The sequence below is a fragment of the Oncorhynchus tshawytscha genome, linkage group LG02 (genome assembly GCF_018296145.1).
Source record: "Oncorhynchus tshawytscha isolate Ot180627B linkage group LG02, Otsh_v2.0, whole genome shotgun sequence".
Classification (NCBI taxonomy): Eukaryota; Metazoa; Chordata; class Actinopteri; order Salmoniformes; family Salmonidae; genus Oncorhynchus; species Oncorhynchus tshawytscha.
The window spans coordinates 39,374,485-39,386,740 of NC_056430.1; positions in this window are offsets into that span (position 1 = coordinate 39,374,485).

Genomic DNA, 12,256 nt, shown 5'->3' on the forward strand with positions numbered 1-12,256 from the left:
GCCTAAATATGATCCCCAATCAGAGACAACGATAAGCAGCTGTCTCTGATTGGGAACCATACCAGGCCAACATAAACCATTAATCACCTAGATGACCCACCCTAGTCATTATCACGCCCCAACCAACAGAGAATAAACAGCTCTCTATAGTCAGGGCGTGACAGTACCCCCCCCAAGGTGCGGACTCCGACTGCAAAACCTGACTCAATAGGGGAGGGTCCGGGTGGGCATCTACCGTCGGGGGACGCCTCCAGTGCAGGCGAAGGACCCACTCCGCTCGCAGATACGACGTCTTCCTCCATGGCGGCTCTGGTGCAAGCATCGTCGCCGGAGGCTCCGGACCGTAAATGGTTGCAGGAGACTCTGGACTGAGAACCCCTGCTGAAGGCTCTGGACTGCAGACCGTCGCTGGAGGCTCCGGACCGCGGACCGCCTCTGGAGGTTCCGGACTGTGGACCGTCGCCGGAGATTCCGGACTGTGGACCGTCGCTGGAAGTTCCGGACTGTGGACCGCCGCCGGAGATTCCGGACTGTGGACCGTCGCTGGAAGTTCCGGACTGTGGACCGTCTCAAGAGGTTCCGGACTGTGGACCGTTGCAGGAGGTTCCGGACTGTGAAACGTCGCCGGAGGTTCCAGAATGTGAAACGTCGCCGGGGGTTCCGGACTGTGAAATGTCGCCGGAAGCTCTGGACTGTGGAGGCACACTGGAGGCCTGATGCGTGGTGCCGGCACTGGTGGTACCGGGCTGGTGACACGCACCTCAGGGCGAGTGCAGGAGGCGGGCACAGGACGTACTGGACTGTGGAGGCGCACTGGAGGCCTGGTGTGTATAGCCGGCATCAATTGTTCCGGAACTTTAACACACTTCTCAGGATGAGTACGGGGAGCTGACTCAGGTGGCACCAAACTGACAACACATTCCTTTATTCCAAATCCGTGAATCCTCCACCAACAACTCTCCCATTTCTCTCTCCTCCAAATTCTCCTTCTTCTCCCAGACTGGCTCTGGTTCACTCCTCGGCACCGCCGACTGCTCCATGTGTCCCCCCCCCCTCAAATTTTCTTGGGGTTTTTGTGGCCTACCTCCCCGACTTCGTCGCTGTCCCTCCTTTGCTGCTTCCGCCTGTCACTATGGCAGGCTCTTCTCTCCTGCTATTATGTCATCCCAAGTCCAGGATGTTCTCTCCCTAATCTCCTCCACAGACCAGGATGCCATTATCTCCTGGGCACGCTGCTTGGTCCGTTGTTGGTGGGATCTTCTGTCACGATCACTATGATGATTGGACCAAGGCGCAGCGTACGTAGAGTTCTACATATTTTAATAAATCGAAACTCACCAAACAAAACAAACAAGCACATACGAAAAGTGAAGCTACTGGTGTGCACACAGGCAACTATCTGTAGACAAGATCCCACAAAGATCAATGAGGAAATGGCTGCCTAAATATGATCCATACCAGGCCAACATAAACCACTAATCACCTAGATGACCCACCCTAGTTACTATCACTCCCCAACCAACAGAGAATAAGCAGATCTCTATGGTCAGGGCGTGACAATTCATCTTTCAGCAGAACAATAACCTAAAACACAAGGACAAATCTACACTGGAGTTGCTTACCAAGAAGACAGTGAATGTTCCTGAGTGGCCGAGTTAGGGTTTTGACTTGAAAATCTATGGCAAGACCTGAAAATGGTTGTCTAGCACTGATCAACAACCAAACAACCAGAGCTTGAAGAACTTTGAAAAGAATAACGGGCACATTTTTCACAATCTAGGTGTGGAAAGCTCTGAGACTTACCCAGAAAACTCACAGCTGTAATCGCTGTCAAAGGTTCTACAAAGTATTGACTCAGGGGTGTGAATACTTATGTAAGTGAGATATTTCTGTATTTAATTTTCAATAAATTTGCAAAAAATCTAAAAACATTTTTTCACTATGGGTATTGTGTGTAGATGGGTGAGATTTAAAAAAAAAAATCTATTTTAAATTGAGCCTGTAACACATAAAAATGTGGATTAAGTCATGGGGTAGGCATATGATCCCCAATCAGAGAGAACGACAAGGCACTGTATTATAATCCTCAATTTCTCATCTTTCAAAATACATCGTCATCTTCATTTACAGGATTTCCCTGACTCAGACAACAACAAATGTACAAAAGTTGCACAATTACCGGGAGGGATGTGGGCAACTTCTTGTCGTGCATGGGTGCTCAAATTCAGAACGGCTGTCAGTCAAAACCCATACAGCGCTGTGAAGCGAAGAGCCTATAGGCCTATAACATGTTACTATACAGCCTCTACATTCCAATTTAGGCCCTTATTAGAGCTAAAATCTGCCATTATCAACCCATATAGGGTACTACTGTAAATGGCTACACTGACAAAGGTTTAATACAAGTAATTGATCTTATTTTAATATATTTTTCAACATATTTTACTTTTATCATCTTAAGGTATGTTTAAAGATATCTTAAGATACTATCGATTCTACACTGAACAAAAATATAAACGCAACATGTAAAGTGTTGGTCCCATGTTTCATGAGCTGAAATAAAATATTCCCAAAATGTTCATACACAAAAAGTTTATTTCTCTAAAATGTTTATTTCTCTAAAAAATTTACCAGACATGTCACCCATGTTAGGGATGCTCTGGATCGAAGTGTATGACAGCGTGTTCCAGTTCCCGCCAATATCCAGCAACTTCGCACAGCCATTGAAGGGGAATGGGACAACATTCCACAGGCCACAATCAACAGCCTGATCAACTCTATGTGAAGGAGATGTGTCACGCTGCATGAGGCAAATGGTGGTCACACCAGATACTGCCTTTTTTTGTATCTGTGGCCAATAGATACATATCTGTATTCCCATTCATGTGAAATCCATAGATTAGGGCCTAATTGTCTGACTTCCTTATATGAACTGCATGTTGCGTTTATATTTTTGTTTCATATATTTACTCACCCCAGGTTTCTCGTGCCTGATGGGGAATTTCCTGGCACTGGCCACTGACTGTCTGTCTGTGCTGTCTATATCGCATGAGATACAGACTTTGCTCTCCTGCAGCGATGCACAGTGCTGCTCCAGCTACACAAGGGCCTTCCTCATCAACATAATCAGCAAATGAAAGGCGTTTAGAAATCTATTTCGATGTTATTTGTCTTTTACATGTAAAAGAAAATACCTGTCCTATTAAACTTGTATTTTAAGGGTAGATCGTGTGGTTTGGTGCACACCTTATAACTTGTATCTAATGCTACATTCATAACATCTCGTTAATTCATAAATACGAGCATACGACTGCGAAACATCCACTTGAACGCCCGTCCAACTCTTAATTACTTGTGGGAAACTCGTCTATCATACCTGAGCTCTGACTCTGACGTAATTGACGAAAAAGACATACGATAGTGAATGACCGCCATCTACTGGAACATGCACGAAACATTCTGGATTGTAATTTGGGCCATTATGCGATGATATCAAATAGACGACACCAGAAATACTTTCACGCTATATTTTGCCAGTATTCCTCGAAGATTAGCCAACATTGCATTTAGTGTACATTAATGTTCAACCATTTATTTGCAAACAAAAATAGTAAATACACATTTAGCAAATTGGTGTGACAGACATTTTCACTTTAATCTGTAGGCCAAGCACATGATCACCAACTATCAAATTTCCGTTACTTTTTCCCTTTTCTTTGGACTGATACAAAGTCAGTCTCACAGTAGGCGTAAGTAGGTCCCTGCTTTTGTATTTCTTTTTTCAGATAGTTTAGTTTTATCGGAAATGGGAGCACTGCAAAAAGTTAAATCTAAGCAAGTACAGAAGTACCAAGTATACTGTAGATATGATAGATGTAGAGTTCGAAGTCAAAGACCACCATTAACTATAACAGTGAGCTAGAAACAGAGCTACAACCATATGAACACATCTCTTCATATTGACACAGAACCCGATATTCTCCCTGAGACGCTCAGTACTGAGACTATTGAATTTGTAGTAAACCGAATAAACCCAGAATAAACCCAGAATAAATCAAGTCTACCCTGTTCCTCTGGATGAGTTCGATCGCTGCTTTTAACGGCTGGAGCCACAGTCCGATCGGACAGGACAATATAGAACTCATGGACTCAGAGCACGCTGCAAAGAAACAATTATGGGTTTTGTGGAGATATTATAAATAATGTGAATTATTATCATGTAATAATTGTAAATGTCACATGATCAAGCAAGAAAACTCATCAGAAAATCCATGAATCAGTAAACATAATGCATGATCTAGATTATATACAGAGACAGAGAAATATCATAAATGATTGCTTTTTACATATATATAAGATGTAAACATTTCAGCAGAATAAATAACACAAGATTGTAAGAGTAGAGAGACCACTAGATGGGGGTATTGAACTCCAATAAGAGGCAATGTAACAGTTACAAAAAACACTTCAATAACAATTCTTCATTCATGCCAGATGGGTGGAGAGTTTTTAAATAGAAATCCACCGGCATTCTGTGTGTTCTATAATACGTGTTCTTATCGGTCTACATAATGCTGTAGATGACTGTGCATGTGCTGACGCTTTACAGTGATGATGGCCAGAGGCCGAAACATTTGTGATTTATTTTCACCTTTCATTTATGCACTTTCTTGGGCACCATGACGTTTTAATAAACATCTTTATTTTGCATTCAATCCTCAGTTTTGTATATATTTGTTTTTCAACGTGTGCGGTTCTCCATCTATTCCAATATTCTTATTTTGACTCCTATGCAACTGGAACAGGCACTATTCAGTAGTAAGGACCTTAAAAGAGCGCAGATGACTTCTTATAATTATTTATAATCCACATAATAATTCACATTTCCTGTTGCTGCAGGATTATTTTCCTGCTGTAGCAAACTTGCTCAAATTAAGACCCTACATCTGTAACTTTATCCTGATTAATAAACAAATCTAAACATTATTCCCCCTATCTCCACCAGTCCTTTTTCTAGCTTCCAATTTGTTACTCTGGTCGTAGAAGTGATAATGGCCTCATTCATATTGCATACATCATCCACATGTGAGGAAGAATCACATTTGTATTTTTTACCATGGCACTATCTGAAAATTACTGCAATTGAAAAGCACTTATTTTCCTCCTTTTCAGTGTCAATAACTCATGCTTTCAATTTTTCAGGAAAATGCGGTGCTGGAAGATAAGAACAGAGAGCAGATCCAGAGTATCCAGGAACTGCAACACAGACCAACATCAGGAAAGACATATTCCAAGACATTTCCCCCAAATTAGATAAGTATTTAGTTTAGTTTATTAATTCTACCATACAAAAACAAGGAAAATCATTGAGCACAACACACAATAAAATATTAGACTTCCATTGATTTCCATTGTGGTCCTCTTGAGACAAGAGGGCTAGGCAAGATCGAATACGGTTGAACACAATATGGCAGCTGTCACACCCTGACCATAGTTTGCTTTGTATGTTTCTCTGTTTTGGTTGGTCAGGGTGTGATCTGAGTGGGCATTCTATGTTGGATGTCTTGTTTGTCTATTTCTATGTCTGGCCTGATATGGTTCTCAATCAGATGCAGGTGTTAGTCATTGTCTCTGATTGGGAACCATATTTAGGTAGCCTGGGTTTCACTGTGTGTTTGTGGGTGATTGTTCCTGTCTCTGTGTTTTGCACCAGATAGGACTGTTTTAGGTTTTCGCACGTTGTTTTGTTACTTTATTTGTGTACAGTTTCTTTATTAAAGTACAATGAATAACAACCACGCTGCATTTTGGTCCGCTTCTACTTCACCTAAAGAAAACCGTTACAGCAGCGAGATAATAAAACATAAAAATAAAGAAGAAGAACATCTGTCTCATCATTGCAGTTATGTCGTAGGGTACATTCCTATGGGCACAGAAGACATCAAACTGTTTTTTGCTTTATTTTTAAAGCTGGAAAGAGGACATCGTTTTTATGGGCAGGGGCAACTCATTCCACTCTGAGGCTCCAGTATACAAGAAAGTACCTATCCCAGCATTACTCCAGAACCTGTATGAGCACACATTAGCAACCCCTGATCTGGTGCTGTGGTTGTGTGCATCCCTGACATGGGGAAAGTAACAGAACCACAAATAATCTTCTAAACCAGACCCAGTCTAATCTGGGACACCCTAGCCTCAACAGGCAGCCAGTTGAGTTCCTGAAAGCCGCTCCTGCCTATATGAGTACACGGATTCCCCTTCAATACTACCTTGATCAGCTTATTCTGGGCTATATGGAGTTTCCACTTCAGAGGCTTAGATAAGCCCACAAACCAGGAAGTATTAGCATAGTCAAAATGGCATTGAATGAGGGCAGTGGCTATCACTCTCATGGAGTCCTTTTCAAGCAGCTTTGACTTTCTAGCCAAAAACTTGGTTCTGGCATTAACCTTCGCTAGCACTTTTAATGACCATGCTCACACCCCCCAAGCGTCCTTCAAAGATGCATCCCAGGTAGCTAACAGAGGTTTTAGTAGTCAGCACCTCACCCCCTAACTCCACTCTGATTTCAGAGGACCTACACAATTTGTTTTACCCAAACAGTATTGCCTCTGTTTTACCTAAGTGCAGAGATAGCTTATTATCTCCAAGCCATTTGATAATGTTAGTAAGCTCTGTGCTAAGTATGTTCTCCAACATAGTTGAACTTTTATGAGACACCAGAAGTCTAGAGTCATTCGCATAAAGGAAAAGACAACCAGAACAAGCATCTTTCACATTGTTTATATACAGTAAAAACAGTAGTGGCCCAAGCACGCTACCCTGCGGAACACCACAACGTTTTGCCTGACACAGTGAACAATTAACCTCTACCACTTGCACCCTACAAGTAGGACTTTACCCCGCCTAGAGGGATACTGCTTAACTCCAGTACCTCCAGTTTGGATATTAGGATAGAGTGGTTAACTGCATCAAAGGCCTTCTGTAAGTCAAGCAGTACCATTCCACAAAGATTTCCCTCATCAATCTCTTTCCTGATGAAGTCAGTCAAGTAGACATGAATCAGTGGAGTATGTTTTTCTAAACCCTGACTGAAAATCATACATTAGGCTTTGTTTGTTGAAATATTCATACATTTGCTCATGTCCAAGGATCTTTGATGTTATACTGATACAGGCCTATAATTCCCAGGTTCAAACTTTATCCGCTTCTTATACAGAGGTAGAACTTTAACTTGTTTCATGTCCTTGGGAAAGATGCCTTGTTCAAGAGAGAGATTAATGATATGCATAATACAAGGGGCAACTTTCTCAGCAGAATCTCTAAGAAACCTTGCAGGAATATTATCAAGGCCTGTGGCTTAGGAGAATTTAAGCTCTGCTAGCATACTGGCTACTTTGGTTGTTGCTACCTTTGCAAAAGAATAAGAGATTGGCTGAACCCCTAATTCAACATAATACTTATTGGCTTGGTCGTTTCCATACAAACTAGAATTGGTAGGCAGCTTGCTAACCAGCTTGCTGGCAACAGAAGTAAAAATAAATGTTGAATTCATTTGCAACCTCTGCTTTTTCATGTATCATCTCCCCCCTGATGTTCAATCCAATACTGTTTATTTTGTTTTTGGTAGTACTACTACAGCCTAGTTCCTTAAATGATTTCCAAAGCTTTTTATGGTGATTTTTGTTCTCAATGATTGTATTAGCAAAGTAACCCCTCTTAGCTTCATCCATCCTGCTCTGTGCTTCATTTCTGTGACATTTATATAGGAGAGTTCTTACATTTCGTAAAGGCCTTAGTCCTTGCTTGGATATATTCTAGGATCCCCTGATTAAACCAAGGGCTAGAGCTTTCCTTTACTCTGACCTGTCTAATGGGAGCCATCACATTCACCACATCAAGAAATATACATTTAAATGCTTCCCAGGCACTGCCTACCCTTGCACTATCCAGCACAGGTGACCAGCCAATTGCACCCACTTGCCCCCTAAACATTTCAACACAGTATTTTTTGAGTGCTCTGATTCTAACAGTTTTGTGACATGTAAATACAGTGCCTTGCGAAAGTATTCGGCCCCCTTGAACTTTGCGACCTTTTGCCACATTTCAGGCTTCAAACATAAAGATATAAAACTGTATTTTTGTGTGAAGAATCAACAACAAGTGGGACACAATCATGAAGTGGAACGACATTTATTGGATATTTCAAACTTTTTTAACAAATCAAAAACTGAAAAATTGGGCGTGCAAAATTATTCAGCCCCCTTAAGTTAATACTTTGTAGCGCCACCTTTTGCTGCGATTACAGCTGTAAGTCGCTTGGGGTATGTCTCTATCAGTTTTGCACATCGAGAGACTGAAATTTTTTCCCATTCCTCCTTGCAAAACAGCTCGAGCTCAGTGAGGTTGGATGGAGAGCATTTGTGAACAGCAGTTTTCAGTTCTTTCCACAGATTCTCGATTGGATTCAGGTCTGGACTTTGACTTGGCCATTCTAACACCTGGATATGTTTATTTTTGAACCATTCTATTGTAGATTTTGCTTTATGTTTTGGATCATTGTCTTGTTGGAAAACAAATCTCCATCCCAGTCTCAGGTCTTTTGCAGACTCCATCAGGTTTTCTTCCAGAATGGTCCTGTATTTGGCTCCATCCATCTTCCCATCAATTTTAACCATCTTCCCTGTCCCTGCTGAAGAAAAGCAGGCCCAAACCATGATGCTGCCACCACCATGTTTGACAGTGGGGATGGTGTGTTCAAGTTGATGAGCTGTGTTGCTTTTACGCCAAACATAACGTTTTGCATTGTTGCCAAAAAGTTCAATTTTGGTTTCATCTGACCAGAGCACCTTCTTCCACATGTTTGGTGTGGCTTGTGGCAAACTTTAAACAACACTTTTTATGGATATCTTTAAGAAATGGCTTTCTTCTTGCCACTCTTCCATAAAGGCCAGATTTGTGCAATATACGACTGATTGTTGTACTATGGACAGAGTCTCCCACCTCAGCTGTAGATCTCTGCAGTTCATCCAGAGTGATCATGGGCCTCTTGGCTGCATCTCTGATCAGTCTTCTCCTTGTATGAGCTGAAAGTTTAGAGGGACGGCCAGGTCTTGGTAGATTTGCAGTGGTCTGATACTCCTTCCATTTCAATATTATCGCTTGCACAGTGCTCCTTGGGATGTTTAAAGCTTGGGAAATCTTTTTGTATCCAAATCCGGCTTTAAACTTCTTCACAACAGTATCTCGGACCTGCCTGGTGTGTTCCTTGTTCTTCATGATGCTCTCTGCGCTTTTAACGGACCTCTGAGACTATCACAGTGCAGGTGCATTTATACGGAGACTTGATTACACACAGGTGGATTGTATTTATCATCATTAGTCATTTAGGTCAACATTGGATCATTCAGAGATCCTCACTGAACGTCTAGAGAGAGTTTGCTGCACTGAAAGTAAAGGGGCTGAATAATTTTGCACACCCAATATTTCAGTTTTTGATTTGTTAAAAAAGTTTGAAATATCCAATAAATGTCGTTCCACTTCATGATTGTGTCCCACTTGTTGTTGATTCTTCACAAAAAAATACAGTTTTATATCTTTATGTTTGAAACCTGAAATGTGGCAAAAGGTCGCAAAGTTCAAGGGGGCCGAATACTTTCGCAAGGCACTGTATATCTTTAAAAACACTCCTTGTGCAAAATGTAATAGAATGGTCAATGATTCCTGACCATCACTCCATGATCAAAATGATCAATGACTATCACTCCACTCAATCGTACTTTGCACTGTTTCACATATCCTGGTGGGATCTTTTATCATTTGGATCAGAGCAAGTGATCTACAGAAGTGCATAAATACATTGTGGGTTAGGTTATCCTTTTGCAAACATCAGCATTGAAATCCCCTAACAAAATGATTCCCTTCACCAGGGAATCATTACAGTTTGATGAAACAGTTTTCATAGAATTCATTCTGATTGGGCGGCCTGAAACACACCCCACAAAAAAAGTTTGGTTTTGGGGAAGCAGATAACCAGCCAGACAATTCCCGAGCATCGATTAAATTCGATCTGATGTTTTAAGTAAAGCACATGTCCCCCCACCGTTCCGATTCCAATCCTTACTGACAACAGAGTAATTGCCTATCTCAATTTCTGAGTCACAAACAGATTAATCCAACCATGTATCTGTAAAACAAACACCCACCTCTGATTTGCGAACCAACAGGCGTATCTCATCAATCTTCAGTTGTAGGCTTTGGACTTTAAGTGCACAAAATGTAAACCTTTCTTCCCAAAGGCCTCCCGATCCGCTTGTATGTCAAGTCAAGTTGATGGAGGGCACTTTACTGTACACTACTGCTCGTCATAGGCTGTGTGATGTCATCAGTCCATGCCATGAGGGTGGTTACTTTAGACAATGTGGCTTCAGGCATTTCTTGATGGGGGTTTAAAAACAATTCCGAAAGAACATTGTCTAATGTGCATCCCTAAAACTAAAACAAATACTAAAACTGATATACTTACATTATTTGATTTAAGTAACTATTACCAATATATAGTAAATTTAGTCAAATCTAGGCAAAGAGTATGACAGTGTCATAATACCAACCACTGAGCTGTAGGGTTGTTTATCTATCAGACATCTATCAGTGTCACTAAAACAGCTGGACCAAACTAATACACGTGACAGGATTTTAACCTCTTCTTTCCTCTTTCCGTCAAAAGCGATGTTTCGGAAATAGTAATGGGGTATCGCTGTTTAATATTACCCAGGTTTGGGAACAGACTTGCAGCGCCATCTTAAATTGAAATGAAGAAGCACAGAAGAGCCTTGTCTTCACGGAATCCCAGTCTGACATTAAAGGGTAATAAGGTGGTCAAATTCCCCCCCAGCCTGTTCCAAAACAAAATGACACAACACCCTCTGAATACATTCATTTCACGTGGGATTTTATATAAGGGAGATTCAATGTTGAATTGGGGTTTGAGAAATTACGACGTTTTCGGTAAACATCCTGAATCTCACTTAGCAAAGACACCATTTTAGCACTGACGTGTTTTAAGCCTCAGAGAGGGAACTATAAATATGAAGTTGAACTGTAAGTGCAAATGTTCCATATGGAATAAGTTGTACTGACTATGACTGATTCAAACTCATCATTCTCTGGGCTGGTAAATAGCGGGTCCACACAGACACAACTGCTTTCTCTCACTCTGTTATTGTCTGAAGTCACTTTTGGGGAGAGAGTGTGTTTATTTAAACAGACGTGTTTTTTCCTTCTTCCGTGATAGGATACAGTCTTCCATACAGAAACTGCTGTCAGCTTGTTTATTCTGTCTTTTACAATTACTTAAGGCAATGTGAGATGTTACTTTCCATTCATTTGTTCTCACTCAGATGGGCCAGTTTTAGGATGTAAAATGTAGGTCTTCATCATCAGAATTGAATTAGCCCACAGTACTTCTATCATAGGATGTAAATAGGAGAACACACCTGATATGCATGTAAGGAAATGGAAAGGGACCCAACCCCTCTGAATCATTTTGTGTGAATTTTTTATTTTTTACAGTATATCAGTACTGTAGGTTTCTAAAATATTGAATATCCATCAAGAACAGCCCATACTTAATCATGATTTCATTTTTGAAGGGCACTTTAAAATGGCACCAAAACCTTCACAAGCAATTAACATTTCCAAATGTATACTAAGTATGTTAATAAGGAAATTGTGCTCAGTGTGCATTAAGGTTCTAAATGTGTGTTGTGTTCATTCCAGATGCACCCCGGAAATGGCCATGACCTTAAACATCCCTCATGAGGAGCGGCTCCCCATTTAGATGTGTGACAGACTAGTGTCACTTGGCTGCATTTAAACCTGTTGGGCTCTTCTAGGCGCAACCCCAGAATGTGTGTTACACTGAGTGCCCATCTTCTCAAACCTAGTTCCACATTGTAATATGGCTCAACTGGGATCAATAATCTATTGTAAAACATTCAAATAAATACCTCCAGGGTTCAGGTTCAAATAATTTGTATATTCTTTGAAAGAGAAAGGAACTTCAAAAAAGTAACATTTATGCTCCTTTTTTGGGAGTGGAATCATACACTATATATACAAAAGTATGTGGACACTCCTTCAAATTAGTGGATTTGGCTATTTCAGCCACACCCGATGCTGACAGGTGTAAAAAAAAAAAAAATGAGTACACAGCCATGCAATCTCCAAAGACAAACATTGGCAGTAGAATGTCCTT